Raw genomic sequence first — 21,694 nt, forward strand, 5'->3', positions numbered from 1 at the left:
TCTCTTATTCCTACTTTCAAGGGCTTTATTCAAAGGGCTTTATTCCGGAGGATCGCGCCAGTCTAGACGCTTTTTTCCAGCTTTTCCCCAAGCCGGAAAAAAAGCGGCGGACATGTTTATTTAAATCCGCGGGGGATATTTAAATCCCCCGCGGATTTCCCTATGCTGACTTACCTGATTTGCATCCCTTTTCCGGAATTTGTGGCCAGTCTAGACGTAGCCCCAGGGTGCAAAGTCACAAAAGGGACAGAGGGCAGATGATGGGGAAAAAAAGGTAGAGGGCAGAAATATGTTTACTCAATGTCAGCATTAAAATACCTACTGATAGTTATGGCTCTAGATATATACAAACCCATTTACTTACACTGAAAGTCAAAGTTCCATGCAGATGGGTCCTTTAAAATATTATTGTCTTAATGTATTCATGAAAGTGGGGCATGGAGAGATCTTTACACATTTTACTTACACTGACCCCAGCTGGTTGTTTTTTGGGTTGCATCTGCTCTGTGGAAACAGAGCATGTTAGGGCAGAAATGGTGGAGGCAACTAGATAATGGAAGAGGGAGCAACGTATATTTAAAAAATGTAACTTAATAAAACACGCACTTCTCATTTTTTGTTTGTGTGTTATCTCTAAATATTTGCTTGTCTTATCTAACCAGATTGTAAGCTCTTGGGGCTGGGACTGTCTCTTAAGTATATATAAAACACCTGGCACAATCAGGCCCTGAGCCTGAGCAAGGGTCTCTGCATGTTACTGTAGTGCAAATAAATCATAACTACTGCCATCCTTGGGATTCATCATTCAAAGGTGTCTAAAGGATTTGAGTGTGTTTCGAAGATGACTGATTGAAGAGGAGGGGGTATTCTGGCCTTGGGGAATCTTATCTAAAGCTTTTAAAAATCCCAGCACATTTTTACCACTGAAACACCTTTACCTACTTCATTAGTTTAACCCTGCCCCCTTCCTAATGGACAAATTTTTAGAGGTGGAGAGTACCTCCAACTCCCACCAAAGCTCTGGGAGCTTCAGGGGCTCAGCACCTCTAGAAATAAGGCTTTACGAGAAGAGAGATCTTCTCTTATACAAGCTCAGTTAATTTGAACGTTTCGGGATAGAGTTGCCAATTATATTAATTTATATCGCAATGCAGCCTGTATAATTTACCCCTAGCATATACCTTACCCCTGCAATTTTCAGGAAGACTTTAACCAATCCTGGAAACTGGAGGAAATCAACCATCAGCAATGTGTGTAATTTAGCTACTATTTATATCTTTATACTATGCATACCACCCAATGTGAGTGCCTTGCAGATTCATACTTTTCTTTTACAAGTATAATCTCTGTTTCCCACTCTCACACACAGTATTATTTATATGTGAACCCAAATAAAAGGGGTTTGCATTTTGTTTTGAAGTAAGATTCATAGCTATTCAGTGTTCCAAAGGGTTAGCTCAGCTACTCCCACATCAGTCTTATTCTAATGGGTGACAGTTCCATTGTTCCAATAGAAGGTAGTCATGGTTGCTAAGAGGGAGGCTGTTCCTCAGGTATCTTGGGTCAGACATGTGCAGGGCTTAGAATATCAGGACCAAAGATGAAATCCTGCCCCACTGAAATCAATGAGAGTGTTGCCTTGTTGTCAGTGAAGCAAAGATTTCCTTAAACAACAAGAAGTCCAGTGGCACCTTATAGACTAACAGATTTATTGGAGCATAAACTTTTGTGGGCAAAGACCCACTTCATCAGTTGCATGTCAGATTTCCTTGGGATCTTTAATTTCAATCTGTATCCCATTGAGCCAGTGCAGAGTATAGCTCTAAGGCAGTGGTCCCCAACCTTTTGGGGCTGCCAGGTGCCTAGGGGTGGGACCGTGCGCGTGCCACGTGCAAGGCCAACTCTAGGTTTTTTACCGCCGTAACCAAAAAATTTTTTTGGCCCCTCCACCCGCTGCTGCAGGACAGGCACTGAGGAGGAAAGCACCCCTTTCACCTTGCAGCTCTTTGACTCCCACCACGCCCTCTAGCCAAACCCAGCCTAGGTCTTGTCTCCCCTCCACACACATCCCCGTCCACACACATCCCGACCCCCATCCACTCACCAAACCCAGTTTCCACCTCCTCTCCCCTCCCAGGCAAACTTGACCCTTCAGTGACCGGACGCAGTCTGCCCCCTCTTCTGTCCCCCACCTGATCCACCCTGCGCCCTCTCTTCCCTCCCAGCCAAACCCGATGCCCCCCACACCACCAGACCCAGTCCGCTCCCCTCTCCCACTTCCTCCCACTGACCGATCTCCATCTCCTTTCCCTCTCCCCACCAAACCCTTGTGTCCCCTCCCCCCAGCACGCACGGAAACATCGGAGCGCCCTGAGGGAGGGGTGAAAGTAGCACGGGTCCCCCTGGGGATGTGCACGGACACAGCAGGGAAACATAAAGGGCAAGGCCAGGGACACCTCTCTCCCTCCCCGCCGCAAATCTCTGAGCCGAGGCAGCCGAGGCCCCCTCCATCCAGACCAACCAGATCAGGCTGCAAAGTAGCTCTCCCCTCCCCCTAGCCTAGGCACCTCTGCTTGACTCGTCCTGGCCCAGGCAGGGCCTTCCTTCTGCCCGACCCCACCAAGGCTGCAGCTCTCCCCTTCCTCCACAACCAGCACTGAGGCAGAGAAAAGGGGGAGAGAGTTGCCCCCCATTTGCCAATGTGCACTACCCCTCCCTCCCCCCACTCCTGCAAACTCCTTGGCCAAGGGTGCCCGCTCCGGCTGGAGGGGTCATTAGGAAGCACAAGGCAGGCGGAGAGATGACCACAGGCACCCGGCTCGCAGCGGGGTCCCTGGCTGCAGTGACCCAGGCTGCCCCTTGCCTGGCCCCAGATCGCTCTGTGTAGCCTGCCCCGCACAGCCCAGGGAGAGCGGCTCACTCACCTGGCGGCCACCAGGGCCGTAGTGCTCCGGCGCTGCTGCTGTTCTCAAAGCCCATGGTGCGCCCCCCTGCACGTTGGGCCACACTGGCTGGTGCCTGTCAGAGGAGCGCAAACTATCCCTGGGTGCCGAGTCTGCTTCATGGATGGGAGGCTCACTCAGGTATTTCCCACTCTGCTGCTGCTGGGTGCTTGACAGCGGCTGCTGCGCCGGGAAGGCGACTAGAGCGGCACGTGGCCAGCGCGCCTGCCGGGGCTGCCCCGCTGCAACGTCCTCTCGTGCTAACTAGAGGGCACGCTTTTATCCCTGGTGCCGAGGGAAGGCAGCGAGGCAGCCCCAGAACCGTGATGTCATGGCGCCTCAGCCAGTCATGGCGGGGCTGCGAGCACAACTTGCCCCGCGCACCCCGCCTGCCAAGGGTGGCTTGCTGCTGGCACATCGTGCGCTCCGTCGCCCCTCCCATTGCTTTGGGCGTCCATAGGGAGGCCTGCATCGGGCAGTAAGGGTTAGAAGTTCAGGAGTTCTCCAGCCAGTGTCTCTTAGGGGTGGCCGGAATGCCGCCCCTAGCAATGTGGTGCCCCAAGCACGTGCTTGGTTTGCTGATGCCTAGAGCCGACACTCGGCGGGTGCACATAAGTGTCCCGGCAGGTGCCATGGCGCCCACGGGCACCGTGTTGGGGACCACTGCTCTAGGGAAATGAGCTCTCAGTAGTCTGTGCTGCTGAGTGGGCAGCTGCTTCTGCATTCTGACCCAGGTGGACCTTTCCCAAGGATGGCAACTGCATTTGAAGTATAATTCATTTTAAATAATTAAGTCTCAGGGTAACAAACATGGATCACTGTCACGTAATCTGAGTCCAATAGGACAGGGCTTAGGCCATACATAGAAGTTGCTGCTTTTAGTGACCATAGCTATTTGGATATCTAGAAGCAATGAGAAGAGTAGCCTTCCTCAAGCCTCTTGAGCCTGACATCTCTGAAAGGGTCTTATATCTGAATTTCTACTTTCCTCTCTACACGATTCTCTGATTGTGAAGGCATGGAAATTTCTTTTATCTTATCTCCAGGCTGTTTCTAGAGGTTTATTGGGGGATTTTGGGGGTGTGGAGTGTTATCTAAAGAACCATATACAGTTGCATTATCCAACAACTTTATCCCCTCTAACTGGATCCTCTACCTCTGTCTGTCTACAGCCACCACTCCTTTTACTTGGCCATCCTGTGCCTACCAGCAACCCCCTTCTCCTGGTTTATAAGGCCTGAAACCACTGGTGGCTTCCTTGCCTAGAAGGGGAAGTCATTTGTATAATCAAAAGCAAAAACAACTTTCCAAACAGGAAGAATTAGAAAATTCAAAGCAGCCACGGCTCACTGACACCATACTCAGATAGGGGTTTGAAATGGGACTTTGGCTGAGAGAAAGGGTTTTTGCATCTGATGCAGAGCCTTTGAAGACTGAGCAGTGATGTGATCACATACGCCAAGGTGGCCAAAAAAGATGGTGGCAGTTTGCCAGGGTTAGGCCTGATGGGCTGCCACTGCTGTATTTGCCTGCATCTCTGCAAGTATGGATGTTTGCAACTCTCATTGGCCATGAATTGCCATTCCCAGCCAATGGGAGCTGTGGGAAGCAATGCAGATGGGGACACCCCTTTCGACAACTCCCACTGGCTGGGAATGATGATTTGTGACCAACAGGAGCTGCAAGCAGGTAAATACTTTGGTGATGTGCCACCAGAGGCTAATCCTGCCAAACCACATTTCACTCGTGAGCCGGTTATTGCCTGCTACTGACATAAGCCAATAGCTGACATTGCCTCTCTGTGAAAATTTTTGCAGCAGCAGTAAAGCTTGGAAGCTCATAGTACAGGCCTGCACAACATACAGGCCACGGGCCGCATGAGGCCCGCAGGGGCTCACTGTGCAGCCCATGACGACTATTGGCGGCATGGCCCCATCTGTTCCGCCGGCTGGGCGGAGGAGCGGAGCACCGCTGGGAAGGAGGAAGTGCGGCGATTCTCGCCGCCAGGCTGCCTGCGTGCATTTCCAGCATGACGAGGCAGGGCATGAGCCAGAGGGCGGGACGCTGGCAGACTCCAGGACGCCGGCAGACTCCAGGACGCTGGCGTGACGTGGCGTCGTGACATCATGGCCGGCGACCACTGGATTCAAAAAGGCTCCGGCAGCCCTGCAAACTAGAAGCCAGAAGCCAGGTAGGGGAGGGGAATGGACTTGTGCTGAGGGGAGGGGAGCAGGTCAGGAGAAAGGGGAAGGCACCAAGGGGCAGGGTGCAGGAGAGACAAATGACAGGGGGCCAAGTGGAGACAATGAGGAAAAGGACAGGAGGGGAGGTGTCAGTGGGAGGGGGGACAGGGTGATGCTGGGAGAGAAGAGGGTAAGGGCATTGGGAGCCGTATGTTGTGCAGGCCTGATTTAATTGAAAAATTCTTAATAAAGTATCACCCCCCTCCCCCGCAAACCTGCCCTTGAGGTCCACAGCGGTTTTCTTTGGAGTAATATGGCTCTCGCCACTTTCCGAGTTGTGCAGGCCTGTCATAGTATCTCAGAAGCTGTTAAATATATTGCTAAGTTCAAAGCCTGATAATATTGTAAGTCTATAGAGTCACCACATAGAGGCACTATCTATCTATAGTATTTGCATATGAGCAGCTCTCCCCCACTTCCTTTACTAAAAGCAGTGTGCTGTGACAGAAAAATTGCCTTTCACTGTTTAAGTGTCCCAAATCCATTTGAATGGTGAATGACCAGAGATGTCAGTCTACAAAAGAACAACAGGGAATTATATAAGCAGGTAAGTTATATTTGATCATTTATTTTGCTTCAGGACATGAGTAATTAAACCCAATCCCCCTAACTACGGAAAGCAGAGCAGGGAGTTAGATTGTACATTGCCTAAAACCAATTTGTTAATAACTTGCTACTGTCATCATTGCATTTTGTGCCCCAGAGAATGTCACCACCAGGCTTTCCTGGATCTTCTGTTGGATAGGTCCACCAGCTATTCCCTGCACCCTGAAAAAGGGGTGGTATTTGTTCAAGTCCCATGATGGTTACTTCAACCCTTAACCACTGTAGATTCTACTGCTGCAGCTCTGGCCTGCAGGAGGATTTTGACTATTCAGGGTATGTCATGGCTTCATTCAGGATTTAAATTTTTGATGGAAGAACTGCTGACAGAACATCTACTTTTGATTAAGCAAGTGCCCTGGAAGTAAAGTCCTAGTTCCCAAACTACCACTGATAGGTGTTGGTCTTATTAGAATTTCTACCAAGAAGTATGATGGTAAAGAAGCTGAAATGACTCTGCTGAGCTCACTTTCCATGGGATCCGGCAGTGCCCCCTGGACGCTATTAATGGGATTTTTTTTCTTTAATAATTTTTCTTTTTTTCCCATCATATTTATCTGATTCTGTGATGTTTCAGGGTCCTGCCAAGAGGAGACATTAGTGCCATCAGCCTGTAGTAACAGCGCCTGTTAGCAAGATGTTAGTGGAAGCTGCAAAGGCACCTTTGATTAAGGTGGAGCAGGGGTAAGTTTTAGGCCTGAGAATGCAACTGCAGAAGATGTCAAGATCTCAAAGAATTCTATGGTGAAACGCTCATAAATCTTGTGGGGCAAGATGTGTGTGGGACAACAGGGATTAAGAATTAGGGCAGTTTGCTGATGTAGCAGTGGACCAGAAGGGACCTAAAAGGGGGAGATGGCAAGAAAACTTTAGAAAAGCAAACGCAAGGGACAGCAAGTGAGATACTCCTGAGATTCTCTATCTGAAGAAAGCATGGAGGCCAACCAGCAAGCCATCTCTGCCTTCTCTTCGGTGGGAGCTGAGCACAATGAGAACACAGCCTGGAAGTGCTGCTCTGACTCATCCCAGGACACAGTTCTGCAAGGACAGTAGAAAAGGAGAAGTAACTGCTGAGCCCTAAATGAGGGGGGAGGGAGCTGGGGCCCATGGAAGCTCAAAACAGGGAATTTTAGTCTTACTCATCATATTATTTTTATATTTGGTTTTTCATATATAAACCTCAGTGTTTGTGTCAGCACGTTAACTCTGTGTGCACCACAAGGCCAGACACCTCCCCAGCTGCTCGCCTACTCCTTGTTCCATAAAAATATGCAGTATCTCCAGCCTGGGTCTCAGTTTGGCCATTTACTTACTGATGTTTGTATGGAGCAACTGGGCAGCCTGTTCTCCTTGCACTGGCTGGACCATAGTGCCTTACTGGAGAGAGAAAGCGGGAGGGTGGGCCTGGGCTAAGAGAGATTCAGCAACTGTCAGGAAGCAGCAGAAGAGTTGAAATGAGGTAGAGGCAAGGAGTGAATATGTGACAGATTCGGTGAGGGTTCAGCCTGAGAATGTGTTACTTTTAGCTTCAATCCCTAGCAAAATGGAACAAATATAAGAAACATTGTTACGAAGAGCATATTTAACTATGTGCCAGGAGCTGGATGGGAGCTCATAAAGATCAGATCTATCAAACCAGCTTGGTTTCTTGCTTTGCAAAGTCACAAAAGGACAGGGCGTGTAGAGGCTGCTGTACCATGTGACAGAGCAGGACATTAGTAATATACTTGACATAGGATCTCTCAAAATCTTACTAACAGTATTAATTATAACTGTTTTGGTTCTGAGTATGGCAAAAGTGTGTTGTTTTGGGCTCACTGCATTCCTCCTCAGAGACTAGGATCACCCTGCCTTAATTTTTGCATTCTCCAGAGACTTTTATCCAGGGCTACAAAATAAAGCCTGAATACTGTTGCCTGAACTTTCAATTCACAGAGCATAGGGTGGAATCCCATGAGGTACTTCGGCATAAATGCTGCAGCCATTAACATTATAGAGCCAAGACTCTGAGCCCTGCCCAAGCTCAGTGAGGGTATGTCTACACTACAAAGTTAGTTCGAACTAATGGACGTTAGTTTGAACTAACTTTCATAGGCGCTACACTAGCGCTCCGTTAGTTTGAACTTAATTCGAACTAACGGAGCGCTTAGTTAGAACTAGGAAAACCTCATTTTACGAGGATTAAGCCTAGTTCGAACTAGCTAGTTCGAATTAAGGGCTGTGTAGACCCTTAATTCGAACTAGTGGGAGGCTAGCCCTTCCCAGCTTGCCCTGGTGGCCACTCTGGCCAACACCAGGCAAACTTGTCTGCCCCCCTCCCGGCCCCGGAGCCCTTAAAAGGCCACGGGCTGGCTACACAGTTTGTGCCAGTTGCAAGGCTGCCAACACCTGTGCCAGCACACCCTGCACCTGCCACGCCATGAGCCAGCCACCCGAGGACACCCAGCCCTCCCCCTCTTCCTGGGACCAGCCTGGCGGCTCCCAGGACCCTGCCCGGGGCCGCAAGAGGCGGGCGCCCGCATGGTCTAGTGCGGAGATCGTGGACCTCATCGAGGTTTGGGGGGAAGCCTCCAATGTCCATGATCTCCGCACTAGCCACAGGAACACGGCAGTCTACGGCCGCATGGCTGCCAGCCTGGCCGCCAGGGGCCACCAGCGCAGCCGGGAGCAGGTGCGCTGCAAGATCAAAGACCTGCGGCAGTCCTACTCCCGGGCCTGCCTGCCAGGGGCCGACCTGGAGGCCTGCCCCCACTTTCACGCCCTGGACCGCCTCCTGGGGGATCATGCCGTCCCTGCCCCCCGGGACGTGATAGACCCCGGGGCAGAGGGACCACTCCAGGAGATGGAGGAGGAGGAGGAGGGCTCCAAGAGCCAGGAGCCTGCCGGCAGGCTGCCCAAGACCTGGGACCCCCGAGGCACCCCACAGAGCCGCTCGCCTGTGTCGTCCGAGGCCGGGGAGGCGTCCACCTGCAAGTACCATCGTGTTCCCCTTATGTGTACGGGGGGCTGGGGCAAGAGGGAGCCCCGGGACCGTGCGCCTGGGCCTTGCCCACCACGGAGCAGCAGCTGGGGATCCTGCAGGGGCCCTGGCCTTGCAGAGGGGAGCTGGGTTTCACACACCTGGGCCCCTGGGGTAATTGACCGCTGTTCTTGTTGCACCACAGCCGCAGCACCTGGGCCTGCAGGGCGCACCACCCCGCCTGCAGCAGCCGCCTGCGCCCGGGCCTGCAGGAGAGCCAGGAACCAGGAGGACTACCAGAGGCGGCACCTCCAGTTCCTGGAGCAACAGCTCCGTCTCCAGGACCACTGGGTCCAGGAGGACCTGAGGCTGCGCCGGAGGAGTTTGGAGGCCCTGGAGGAGCAGGGCCATGCCCTGCGAGGCCACCTCCAGAGCCTGCTGGACCGCTTCCCAATTCCTCCTGCTCCCCCTGCTCCTCCTGCTCCCCCTGGTCCCCCAGCTCCTCCTCCTTCTCCCGTTCCTGCTTCCTCCACACCCCCCGTCCCTCCTGCCCCACCCTCCACAACCATTCCCCACTGAGGCCCGGGACCCGCAGTGTGGCGAGACGGGAGAGGCAGCCGGACTCCCACCCCTGAGCTTTCCTTTCCCTTCCTCCCTTCCCTCCCCTTCCTGCTCCCTCATCCCAGGTTCCCCCTCCCCGCTCCCACCCTCATTCCTCCCTCCCCCCACCCCAGTTATGTGAAATAAACAGAGGTTTTTGTTTGAAAAACAGGTGTCTTTATTTTACAGTAGGTAGGGAGGGGAAAGGGGAAGGGGGGTTGGGTGGAAGAAGGCCCCAGTGGGGCATGCAAGGGAGAGGTCTGTCCTCCTTCTCCACCTGGAAGCTCTCCCGCAGGGCTTCCCGGATCCGGACGGCCCCCCGCTGGGCTTCCCGGACGGTGGCTGTGCAGGGCTGACCGTAGTGTCCAGCCATGCGGTCAGCCTCAGCGATCCAGGCTGGCAGGAAAGCCTCCCCCTTTCGCTCACATAAATTGTGGAGCACACAACATGCTGCCACCACGGGAGGGATGTTGTGCTCGGCCAGGTCCAGACGGGTGAGGAGGCATCGAAAGCGGGCTTTCAGTCGCCCGAAGGCCCCCTCCACCACGATGCGGGCCCTGGTCAGCCTGGCATGGCGGGAGGGATTGAGATGCCCCGTGTAGGGCTTCATCAGCCACGGCTGCAGTGGGTAGGCGGCATACCCCACCAGGCACATGGGCATGTCCACATCCCCGACCCTGATGTGGCGGTCAGGGAAGAAGGTCCCGTCCTGCAGCCGCTGGCACACGGAGGAGTTGCGGTACACCCAGGCATCGTGTGCTTTGCCGGACCAGCCCACATTAATGTCCGTGAACTGTCCCCGGTGGTCACACATGGCCTGCAGGATCACGGAGAAGTACCCCTTGCGGTTGACGTACCGGGAGGCCTGGTGTTCCGGGGCATGGATGGGGATGTGCGTCCCGTCGATGGCCCCCCCGCAGTTGGGGAAGCCGAGGGCGCCGAATCCCCGGATGACGGCATCTGGGTCGGCGAGGCGGACCACCCTGCGGAGCAGCACCCGGTTGATGGCCTTGACCACCTGCGGGAGAGAGAAACAGCAAAGCGCCAATCAGTGGGGCGCCCGGGTGGCTGGGAGCGTTCGTGCCCCGCACCCCACTCCCAGAAGCAACCCCCCTGGCGGCGTGTAGTACGGCCAGGACAGACCGACCCCTCCGGTGCGGGGCGCATTCGCCTCTTCCCGCCCCCCCTTTGTCCCTGGGGCGGCCCATCCCCTCCTCGCAGCCCCCGTCCTCCCCGGCGCAGTGGCCGACGAGTGCCATACCTGCATGAGCACCGCTCCGACGGTGGATCTCCCCACGCCGAACTGGTTCCCGACGGATTGGTAGCTGTCCGGCATGGAGAGCTTCCATAGGGCGATGGCCACCCGCTTCTGGAGGGGGATGGCGGGCCTCATGCGAGTGTCCCTTCTGTGCAGGGCAGGGGCGAGCCACTCGCAGAGCTCCAGGAAGGTGTCCCTCCTGATCCTGAAGTTCTGGGTCCACTGTCGGTCCTCCCAGCGCTCCAGGACGATGCGGTCCCACCAGTCGGTGCTGGTGTCCAGAGGCCAGATGCGGTGGGGCACGCCGGTGCAGGGGCACCGCCGCGGCTCCTCCACAGCTCCCAGGGAGGCCAGGTGAAGAGGCAGGGGGCTGACGTGCACCAGGAGGTGCCAGGCAGCCTCGAGCCATTGGTGGCAGGCTTGCAGCAGCAAGTCCAGAAAGTGCACCAGAAGGTGCAGGGCGAGCTCTGGCTCCATGTTGCCACCTGCGGCGGCGTCCCCGAAGGGAAGCACCGACACAGACGGGCACAGAGACCAACGCTTTGCTGTCCCTCGGCGAGGTTGGCAAGGAAGTAGGAAAAGCTGAGAACCGGCTGTCCGGGGGGTTCCCTTTAAGCACGAGCCTCAGATAGCCTCAGACAGCAGCTACACAAAGCAACTACTGACCTGATGCCCTGCCAGAACCGGTTTCAGCCGCCCTTAAATGCGCCCCTGCGTCCAATCAGTGTGGACGCGCTAGTTCGAATTAGCAAAACGCTAATTTGAACTAGTTTTTAGTTCTAGATGCGCTAGTTCGAATTAGCTTAGTTCGAATTAGCGCTGTAGTGTAGACGTACCCTGAGACCCTTACCACCGAGTGCTTGTGCCAGCAGTAACCACTCACTAGGACAATGGGGTCAGGACTCACATTCCCAGCCTAGGGTTGCCAGGTGTCTGGTATTTTCACCTCCTGTCCGGTAAAAATATTCAGAAAATACCAGACATCTAAAATGTCCGGTATTTTCTGATTTTTTCCCGACCAGGAGGCGAAAATTGCGGGTGCCAAAACTTGCTGCCTGTCTACACTGGCCGCAAGTTCTTGTGCAAGTACACTGACGTTCTAATGTATGAAATCAGTGCTTCTTGCGCAAGAACTCTGATGCTCCCGCTCAGGAATAAGCCCTCTTGCGCAAGAGGCCAGTGTAGACAGGCAACATGAATTTATTGCGCAAAAAAGCCCTATGGTTAAAATGGCCATCAGAGCTTTCTTGCTCAAGAGAAAAGCACATTTCTTCCACAAACGCACATGCCAGTGTAGACGCTCTCTTCTGGAAGAGTTTTTGCACAAGAACTCTTCCGCAAAAGAGTTCTTGTGCAAGATCATGCCAGTGTAGACATAGCCCAAGTGCAGTAGGATTTAAACTAAAGGATATTAGTTTTACGACTCACCTTTCTAGGCTGTGACTGAAAAAGCATCTGTAACCTAAAGCACAAGTGCTGTGATTCAGCAAGCACTCTACCTCAGAGCACCAGGGCCAGAACTCACTGCCCAGCCTCTTCATTCAGCAAGGGCCACATCGTTTTGTATTCTCCTCTCGAATTTCTGGCGCATGACAATTTACACCTGGTGGCTAATGTAGGCATTCGAACTTGCAAATGAAGCCCGGGATTTAAATATCCCGGGCTTCATTTGCATGTTCCCGGGCGGGCGCCATTTTTAAATACCCGTAGTTCGAACTACCTGCCCGCGGTTACACGCAGCATGGACTAGGTAGTTCGAATTAAAGCTCCTAATTCGAACTACCATTATTCCTCCTGCAAGGAGGTTTAATGGTAGTTCGAATTAGGAGCTTTAATTTGAACTAGCTAGTCCGTGCCGTGTGTAGCCACGGGCAGGTAGTTTGAACTACGGGTATTTAAAAATGGTGCCCACCTGGGAACATGCAAATTTGCAAGCTCGAATGCCTACATTAGCCACCCTAGTTTGAACTAGGGTGGCAGTGTAGACATACCCTTAGGGTTTAAAGCAGGGCTACTCAACTCATAGCCTGCGGGACACATGTGGCCTGGGACTCGTTTGTTTGCAGCCCATGGTACAGTTTGGGTTGACACAGGGCTCAACATGTGGCCTGCAGGTGGGAGCCAAAACAAAAACGCAGTCAATATAATGGTCTTCTGTTGATATGTGTTTTAGTAGTTAAATTCCTGGACTGTCATTGCTCATTAAAAGTGCTGTCATATGGGTGGAAATTGGGAAAACACTGAATTTTATTAATATCAGCAAAAATGACTTAAATGGGGCCTGTGTGTCGTGTAGTCTTGCCTTAATCGTATTCATGCCAGTCAGTGTGAAAGAAGCTATTTGCATATACATTTGCATGTATATGCAACTACACTTAAGTTGCAGTCCTCAGCATGTGCTGTGAGTATCATTGTGGCCCCCAGGGCTTCCAAAGTTGAGTAGCCCTGGTCTACAGTCTGGCTCTCCAACTCCACAGAAGACAAGATAAAGTAAAAATTACTGGATTACACTTCTACCCTAGAGCCTTGAGTTGAAATCCTCCTTGGGTTACAAGTAAGAATGCCCAGCGTGCTCTGAGTCTATATTTGGGCAGAAGACAGAACTACGCACTCATTTGTCACCATTAGCACTTATGGGGAAGAACAAGGAAGATATCTCCTGCCAGAAACAGACTGAAAAAGGCATTCTCTAGAATAGAATAGTTTCTTGGGCCTTTCCACATCTCTCTGTTTCATTATTTGTTTGAAGTGGTAGTGGTAAAATAAACCTGGAACTAAAATTAGAGCATCTGGATGAGAAGCTCATGTGAGGAGTCTGAAGTCAGCGGAACAAACCTTTTTGCTTTTCTAGTTAGAGGAGAGCTCCAGGACTAGATGGCAAAGTGTGGTGTAAGTCAAGACTGAAGTGCATTGGCAAGAGGCAAATACAGTGGAGGGAGGAGGGGTTAGAACAAGAATAGCAAGGAGTACTCTAGGTCAGATCTGATGTACATTAATTATTATTAATTGAACAGCAGTGTACTCAGCACCATACAATGTACTTAGGCCCAGTCTACACTTAAAATGTAGGTTGATAAGAACATAACAACGGCCATACTGTGTCAGACCAAAGGTCCATCTAGCTCAGTATCCTGTCTGCCAACATTGGCCAATACCAGATGCCCCAGAGGGAGGGAACATAACAGGTAATTCTCATGTGATCCCTCTTCTGTCACCCATATCCAGACAAACAGAGGCTAGGGACACCGTTCCTACCCATCATGGCTAATAGCCATTGATGGACCTAACCTCCATGAATCTATCTAGATCTTTTTTTAACCCTGTTAAAGTCCTAGTCTTTACCACATCCTCCAGCAAGGAGTTCCAGAGGTTGACTGTGCACTGAATGAAGAAAAATTCCCTTTTGTTTGTTTTAAACCTGCTGCCTATTAATTCCATTTGGTGACCCCTAGATTTTATACTGTGGGAATAAGTAAATAACTTTTCCTTATTCACTTTTTCCACATCAGTCATGATTTTATAGACATTAAATTTAATTTGCCATTTTGTTGCCCAATGACTTTGTTTGGTGAGATCTTTTTGAAGTTTTTCACAGTCTGCTTTGATCTTAACTATCTTGAGCAGTTTGGTATCATCTGCAAATATTCCCACCTCATTGTTTACCTCTTTCTCTAGATCATTTATAAATAAATTGAATAGGATGGGTCCCACGACACACCCTTGGGGGATCCCACTAGTTACCTCTATCCACTCTGAAAACTTACCATTTATTCCTACCCTTTGTTTCCTGTCTTTTAACCACTTATCAATCCATGAAAGGACCGTCCCTCTTATCCCATGACAACTTACTTTACTTAAGAGCATTTGGTGAGGGATCTTGTCAAAGGCTTTCTGGAAATCTAAGTATACTATATCCACTGAATCCTCCTTGTCCACATGTTTGTTGATCACCTCAAAGAACTCTAGCAGATTAGTAAAGCATGATTTCCCTTTACACAAACCATGTTGATTTTCCCCCAACAATTTATGTTCATCTATGTGTCTGATGATTTTATTCTTTACTATAGTTTCAACTAATTTGACCAGTACTGACATTAGACTTACCGGTCCATAATTGCCAGGATCACCTCTAGAGCCCTTTTAAAATACTGGAGTCACATTAGCTATCTTCCAGTCATTAGGTACAGATGCTGATTTAAAGGCTAGGTTACAAATCACAGTTAATAGTTCCGCAATTTCACATTTGAGTTCTTTCAGAACTCTTGGGTAAATGCCATTTGGTCCCAGTGACTTGTTACAGTTAAGTTTAACAATTTGTTCCAAAACTCCTCTAATGATACCTCTATCTGGGACAATTCCTCAGATTTGTCACCTAAAAAGAATTGCTCAAGTTTGGGAATCTCCCCAATATCCTTAGCTGTAAAGACTGAAACAAAGAATTCATTTAGCTTCTCCACAATAACTTTATTATCTTTAAGCGCTCCTTTAGCATCTCGATCGTCCAAGAGCCACACTGGTTGTTTAGCAGGCTTCATGCTTCTGATGTACTTAAAAAACATTTTGCTATTTATAGTGAGGGTGCTCAGAAGCAGTGTTCCCTTTAAGCTGTTCACTTGAGTAGCCATCCAGGAGAGAGCCCACAGCTGCCCATAGCCAGCAGCATGTGTATCTCATATGCTCATGTGCCTCAGTGTGCATAACAAAATTTATTCTGCACATGGATGGAAAAAAATAGGGGTAATGTTGCTCAGGAGTGTAAAAAATCACCCCCCTTGACCACCATATTTATGCCAACCTAACCCCAGTATAGATGCAACTAGATTAATGGAGGAATGATTCAGCTGACCTAGCTACCATTGCTTGGAGAAGAGAAAATCCCCTTTCATTGCTGTAGGCTGGATTTACACTACAGGGTTATGCAGGCATAGTCACAGCACCATAGCTAGTCCCTGTACTGTACACATGGCCTCAGGAAGATATAGTATAAGGTCTGAGATGTTTACAGTTTTGAGGTATGTCTCCATTGCAATCAGAGCATGACAGCAGCACAGGCAGACATAGCCACGCTGGTTTTGATACATCTAGATGAAATAACAATAGTGAAGTCATGTCAATATGGCAGCAGCACAGACTAGCTGTTTGAGTACCTACACAGAGTCTTAGGTACAGCCTGGGCTGCCATAGTTTCATGACTATTGCTGTTTGAACTAGCTAGAATAAAGGTAACATGGGAGTTTCTACACATGCTACAGTCACGTTTCTCACTTTACTCACAACTGGGTAATATTCAAGCTGGGTAATTTGCAGCTCAGGGAGATATGAGTATGTCTCCTTGAGCTGTGAATCACCCACAGCTTGAAGTGTAGCCATACCTGCACAGCAATATTCAAGGTGATCAGTATTAACACTGCGTTTCCCCCACTCCTCTTTGTTATGATCACTATTAGAAGGCTTCACACAGAAATAAGTTTACCAAAGATACCTGAATGAAAACAAGGAGGAAATGCTAAATGTACAAAGCAGCATAGATGGAACAAAGCAGCCAATAGGAAAAAGCTATGAAGAGAGATGTGAAGAGTGAGGCTAAGGAGGAAAAAATGAGCAAGAAAAAGAGGCAAAGAAGCCTTGAAGATGAGGACTAGGCAATTGAACTCAATGTAGTTTGATATCAAAGGAGAAGGGAAATAGCAAAAGGATTTGAATATGGAACAACATAGTGAAAATGGGAAGAAGAAAAAGTGATGTTAGTGATAGTATTATGGATGGACTAGAGACACCCATAGCGACACTACTGCCAACTCTCATGATTTCATCGTGAATCACACAATAGTCAATATTTTTCTAAGAAACCCAGCTCCTGGAGTCATGGGAGGAGCTCAGCTTTCATTTTTAAAAAACATTGCAGTCCTCATATTTCTGGGAAAAAAACTTCAAAATGTGATCCCAAAAGATTAAAAAAACAAACACAAAAAACCCCACATTTATTTTAGAAGCCAGTGCTGAGTTTTTGAGGCTTTCATCATGTTTTAGGGTTGACAGTACCATGAGAGGCAGGGAAACTGGAGAGGAGGAGTTAGCAGGAGTTAAGACATACTTTTAATTTTATTATTTAAACTACATTGAGGCCTGTTACATTGGGTGCTACACAAATAAACAGTAAGAAACATGCCCTGTACAGAATAATTTTAAGTCTAAATTAAGACAGACTCTATCTAGTACATGCATTCACAAGCCCCGATCAAGCACATCCACTCTGCACAGTTTGCTCTGCAAAACCCCTGGCCCCAAAGGATCACAGCTTCTGAGGCTGAAGTCTTATCTACCTCCCCCAAGTCTCAGCATTGCCACAGACCTCATCTGCACTCTGGGGCCTGGCTCCCCTAACATTAGGTTTCTTCTACACAGCTGCCCACCCCTGATAACACAGCTGGGGAGCCCAAAGGAAGTTGTACAAGACTCTTTTGTCGACACTCTTTCCCACACAGACCATCTCCTGTCTTCCTTCTTACTGTAAATTGACATCAGAGCTGCTGAATCATGAAATGGGAGTCACAAAAATGTTATTTATGCTTAAGGAACCAGGATCCTTCGCACTCATTGTTTCCTGCTTGCCTTAAAGTTTAGCCCCTTTTGTCCTTCTAGCCTCTCTGGCTCCTGCACGTGGGCTATAGCAGGGTGAGTTCCTTTCAGTTGCCCCAGGATGTAATATAGAGTTCAAATACCACCAAGGATCAAGACAGTCCTCCAGCATGCTCCTAGAAAACTGCCCTGAGCAGCAGATGGTGTCTGGGAAGCTATTCATGAACAGCCATGTTAAACTGAACCAGGCTTTGAGATATTTGTCTGACAAAAGCAGAGGCCTGTACTATGAAGTTGACTTCCCACATCTCAGGCTCTATGCACTACAAAAATATTTTGTTATGGTTCCTAGTGGGGCTTCTAATTTATCACAAATAACTCAAAAATAATTACAATTTTAAAAATTAATTGTGATTAATCACAGTTTTAATGGCACTGTCAAACAATAGAATACCAACTGAAATGTATTAAATATTTTTGATGATTTTTACATTTTCAAATATATTGATTTCAATTACAACACAGAATATGAATTGAAGTATGCAGAGCTCACTTTATAATATTTTTATTACAAATATTTGCCCTGTAAAAATTAAAAAATAGTATTTTTCAATTCTCATAGAAGTACTGTAGTGCAATCTCTTTATTGCAAAAGCATGACTTAAAAAATGTAGATTTTTTGTAACATAATTATACTCAAAACAAAAAAGAGCAAAATTTTAGAGCTTGCAAGTCTATTCAGTCCCACTTCTTGCTCATCCAATCTTAAATGCAAACAAATTTGTTGACATTTATGGGAGATAATGGTGCCTACTTCTTATTCCCAATGCCAACAGACAGTGAGAACAGGTGTTCACATGGCATGCTTGTGGCCGGAGTTGCAAGGTATTTATATTCCAGATATGCTAAATATTCCCACTTCATGCTTCAGCCACTATTCCAGAGGATATGATTCCATGATGATGATACTTGTTAAAAATAATGCATTAGTTAAATTTGTGACTGAACTCGGGGAAAAATTATATGTCTCCAGCTTTGTTTTACCCATATTCTGCCATATACAGGCAGTCCCCGAGTTACGCGGAGCCGACTTACGTCGGATCCGCAGTTACGAACGGGGCCCTCCCTCTCCCTGGTCTCCAGCAGACCAGGGGGATGGGGAGCAAAGCAGAGCAAAGCCACGGAGCCTGAGGACAGCAGGACAGCCACGGCGCATCTGGGCTGTCCCGCTGCCCCCGTGCTCCGCGGTTTTGCTCCGGACGCCTGTGGTACAGCAGCTGGGGTGCTGCCGGTTGGTCCCTTAGCGCCGCTCTGGGCGCTACTGGACCAACCCGGCAGCACCCCAGCTGCTCTGCCCCAGGCGTCCTGATTCAGCCACTGCTGGTCAGTTTCAGCAGCGGCTGAATCAGGACGCCTGGGGCAGAGCAGCTTGGGTGCTGCTGGGTTGGTCCAGTAGCGCCGAGGAGCAGCGGCGCTACTGGACCAACCCAGCAGCACCCCAGCTGCTCTGCCCCAGGCGTCCCCAAGTCAGCCGCTGCTGAAACTGACCAGTGGCTGACTACAGGAAGCCCCTGCCCCGGGCTTCCTGGAATCAGCTGCTGACCAGTTTCAGCAGCAGCTGACTTGGGGATGCCTGGGGTTCTTAAGTTGAATCTGTATGTAAGTCAGAACTGGCGTCCAGATTCAGCCGCTGTTGAAACTGATCAGTTTCAGCAGCGGCTGAATCTGGACGCCAGTTCCGACTTACATACAGATTCAACTTAAGAACAAACTTACAGTCCCTATCTTGTACGTAACCCGGGGACTGCCTGTATTTCATGTTATAGTACTCTTGGATGATGACTCTATACATACTCATTTTAAGAACACTTTCATTGCAGATTTGACAAAATGCAAAGAAGGTACCAATGTGAGATTTGTAAGGATGGTTATAGTGCTCGACCCAAGATTTAAGAATCTCAAGTACCTTCTAAAATCTGAGAGGGATGAAATGTGAAGCATGCTTCCAAAAGTCTTAAAAGAGTAATACCCCCACGTGAAACTACAGAACATGAAACAATAAAAAAGAAAATCAATCATCTGCTGGTGTCATCTGACTCAAATGATGAAAATGAACATGTGTTATTATGTACTGCTTTGGACTGTTATCGAACAGAACCTATAATCAGAATGGACACATCTCCTGGAATGAAGCATGAATGGACATATGAATCTTTAGCACATCTGGCATGTAAATATCTTGCAAGCCAGCTACAACTTTGCCATGCAAACACCTTTCTCACTGACACTTTGAACAAGAAGCAGGCACCTTTATCTCCTGCAAATATAAACAAACTTGTTTGTCCAAGCAATTGGATGAACAAAAAATAGGTCTGAGTGGACATGTTGGCTCTAAAGTTTATATTGCTTTTTGTACATAATTCTACATTTGCAAGTTCGACTTTCACAATAAAGAGATTGCAATATAGTACTCGTATTAGATGAATTGAAAAATACTATTTCTTTTGTCTTTTAATAGTTCAAATATTTATAATAAAATAAGTACAAAGTGAGCATTGTACACTTTGTATTCTGTGTAATAGTTGAAATCAATATCTTTGAAAATATAGAAAACATCCAAAATATTTAAATAAATGGCATTCTATTATTATTTAACAGTGCAATTAATTGTGAACGATTTTTTAATCATCTGACAGCCCTAGTGCCCAGTGATACCATGCTTCAGTCTTGAGCTTGTACATTGGATTAAATCATGGCATGGATCCCTAACACAGTAAGTCTGGAGGTACTAGGGAAGACAGAGTGTTGCATAGAAAAGGCAGCAAGGAACAGAAAGGTATGAAAGGCAGTGGGGAAGATAAAAGGGCAGAAGAGAGACAGGAAGGGTGTAAAAGAGAGTCCCAGAGATAAAGAGGAGGTCATGAAAAGAGGCAGGAGAACAGAACTGGAGGCAGGGGTTAAGAAGTGATGGAAGAATGGGGGCACATAGAGTGTATGCAGGGGAATAGGCTGGATCATGGCAAGGGGACGAGAGAACCAGAGAGACATAGAGAAGAACGGGGTAATCTCTCTCTCTCTCTATACATATATAAAAGTCTCCTGCAGGATGACAGTAACATCATCACGTCACTGTGTCCCGCAGCCCCTCCCCCTTCAGCCTCCCTGCCTCCTCTCTTCCCCTCCCTTACCTGTGCTGAGGACCCCGGCCTCCCTGGAGGTGATAGCAATTGGGCAGCAGCCACATGGCCTTACAGATCTCCTCAGAGCTCCAGGGGATGGCAAGGTGGGAGCCACGTCGTCTTCCTGGTCTCCCCAGAGCTCCAAGGGGTGGGCTGGAACCAGGCCCCTGGCCCCTCATGGGGGAGAGGAGTGGTCCATGAGTCATGCCCCTTCCCCCGTTGCGGGAATGAGGGGAGTCTGGGAGCCGCTAGGCCTCCCCTGCCATGGCCTCAGTCCAGCCCAACCCCCTGGTGGCCAGGGCATAGGGTTGCCAGGTGGCCGGTATTGAACTGGACAGTTCGGTATTTTCACCTCCTATCCAGTAAAAAAAATTAAGAAAATACCGGACACCTAGAATATCCGGTACTTTCTGATTTTTTCCCAGCCAGGAGGCAAAAATCCTGGGCTGTCCAGCTTAATATGGAGGCAGCCTGGCAACCCAAGTGCTTACTGGGTTCCGCAGGGGAGCTGTCCAGCTCCGTGCAGGAAGACAAGATGGTGGGCAGCTGCTGGCAGCCTGTTAGGACCTAGGGTTGTCAGATGGTTTAACCAAAAATACCGAACACCCCCGACAGCAGTTATTAAGAAAAACAAATAAAAAAATAAAAAATCAGCATGGCCCCTTTAAGAAGAAATTTTTTTTGCTGGTGGCCATTTTGGTTTTGTTCCAGTCACAAGACAAGACCCTGCAGAACCAGGTAAGCGGGGGTGGGGAATGTCTGGGGGGGCCTGGTGGAGGGTCCGAGGGCTGGGCCCGATTGCTGAGTGTGTTGTAGGGTTGCCAGGTGTCCGGTATTTTCGCCTCCTGGCAGGGAAAAAACAGAAAATATTGGACATTTTAGGTGTCCGGTATTTTCTGAATTTTTTTTACTGAATTTTTACTGGACAGGAGGTGAAAATAGCGGACTGTCTGAGTCAATACTGGACACCTGGCAACCCTATTAGGGCCACGTTTCTTAAAGGGGCCACGCTGTTTTTGTTTTTTTTGCTTAACAACTCTTGGGATCCTTTTTTTTTCATTTGTATTTTTTCTGAAACCATCTGGCAAACCTACGAGGGAAGGGAATGGGGGGAGAGCCAGGCATGGCCAGGCCTTGGTTCCCCTCCCTGGGGCTGGAGGCAGGGCAAAGAGGCAGGGTTGGGAGGGGGAGCTTTGGCCTCTGGGGGGAGAGAAGGGAAGATCCAGGGTGGCCTTAGACCGTCCCCAGCAGCCAAGGGAAGAGACAGGCCCAGCACAGCTTCAGCCTGTCCCCTCCCTGCTGGGGAGAGAGCCAGAGCAGTGCAACCTCGC

This window comes from Pelodiscus sinensis, chromosome 5 (assembly GCF_052426305.1).
Source record: "Pelodiscus sinensis isolate ZL-2025 chromosome 5, ASM5242630v1, whole genome shotgun sequence".
Lineage (NCBI taxonomy): Eukaryota > Metazoa > Chordata > Testudines > Trionychidae > Pelodiscus > Pelodiscus sinensis.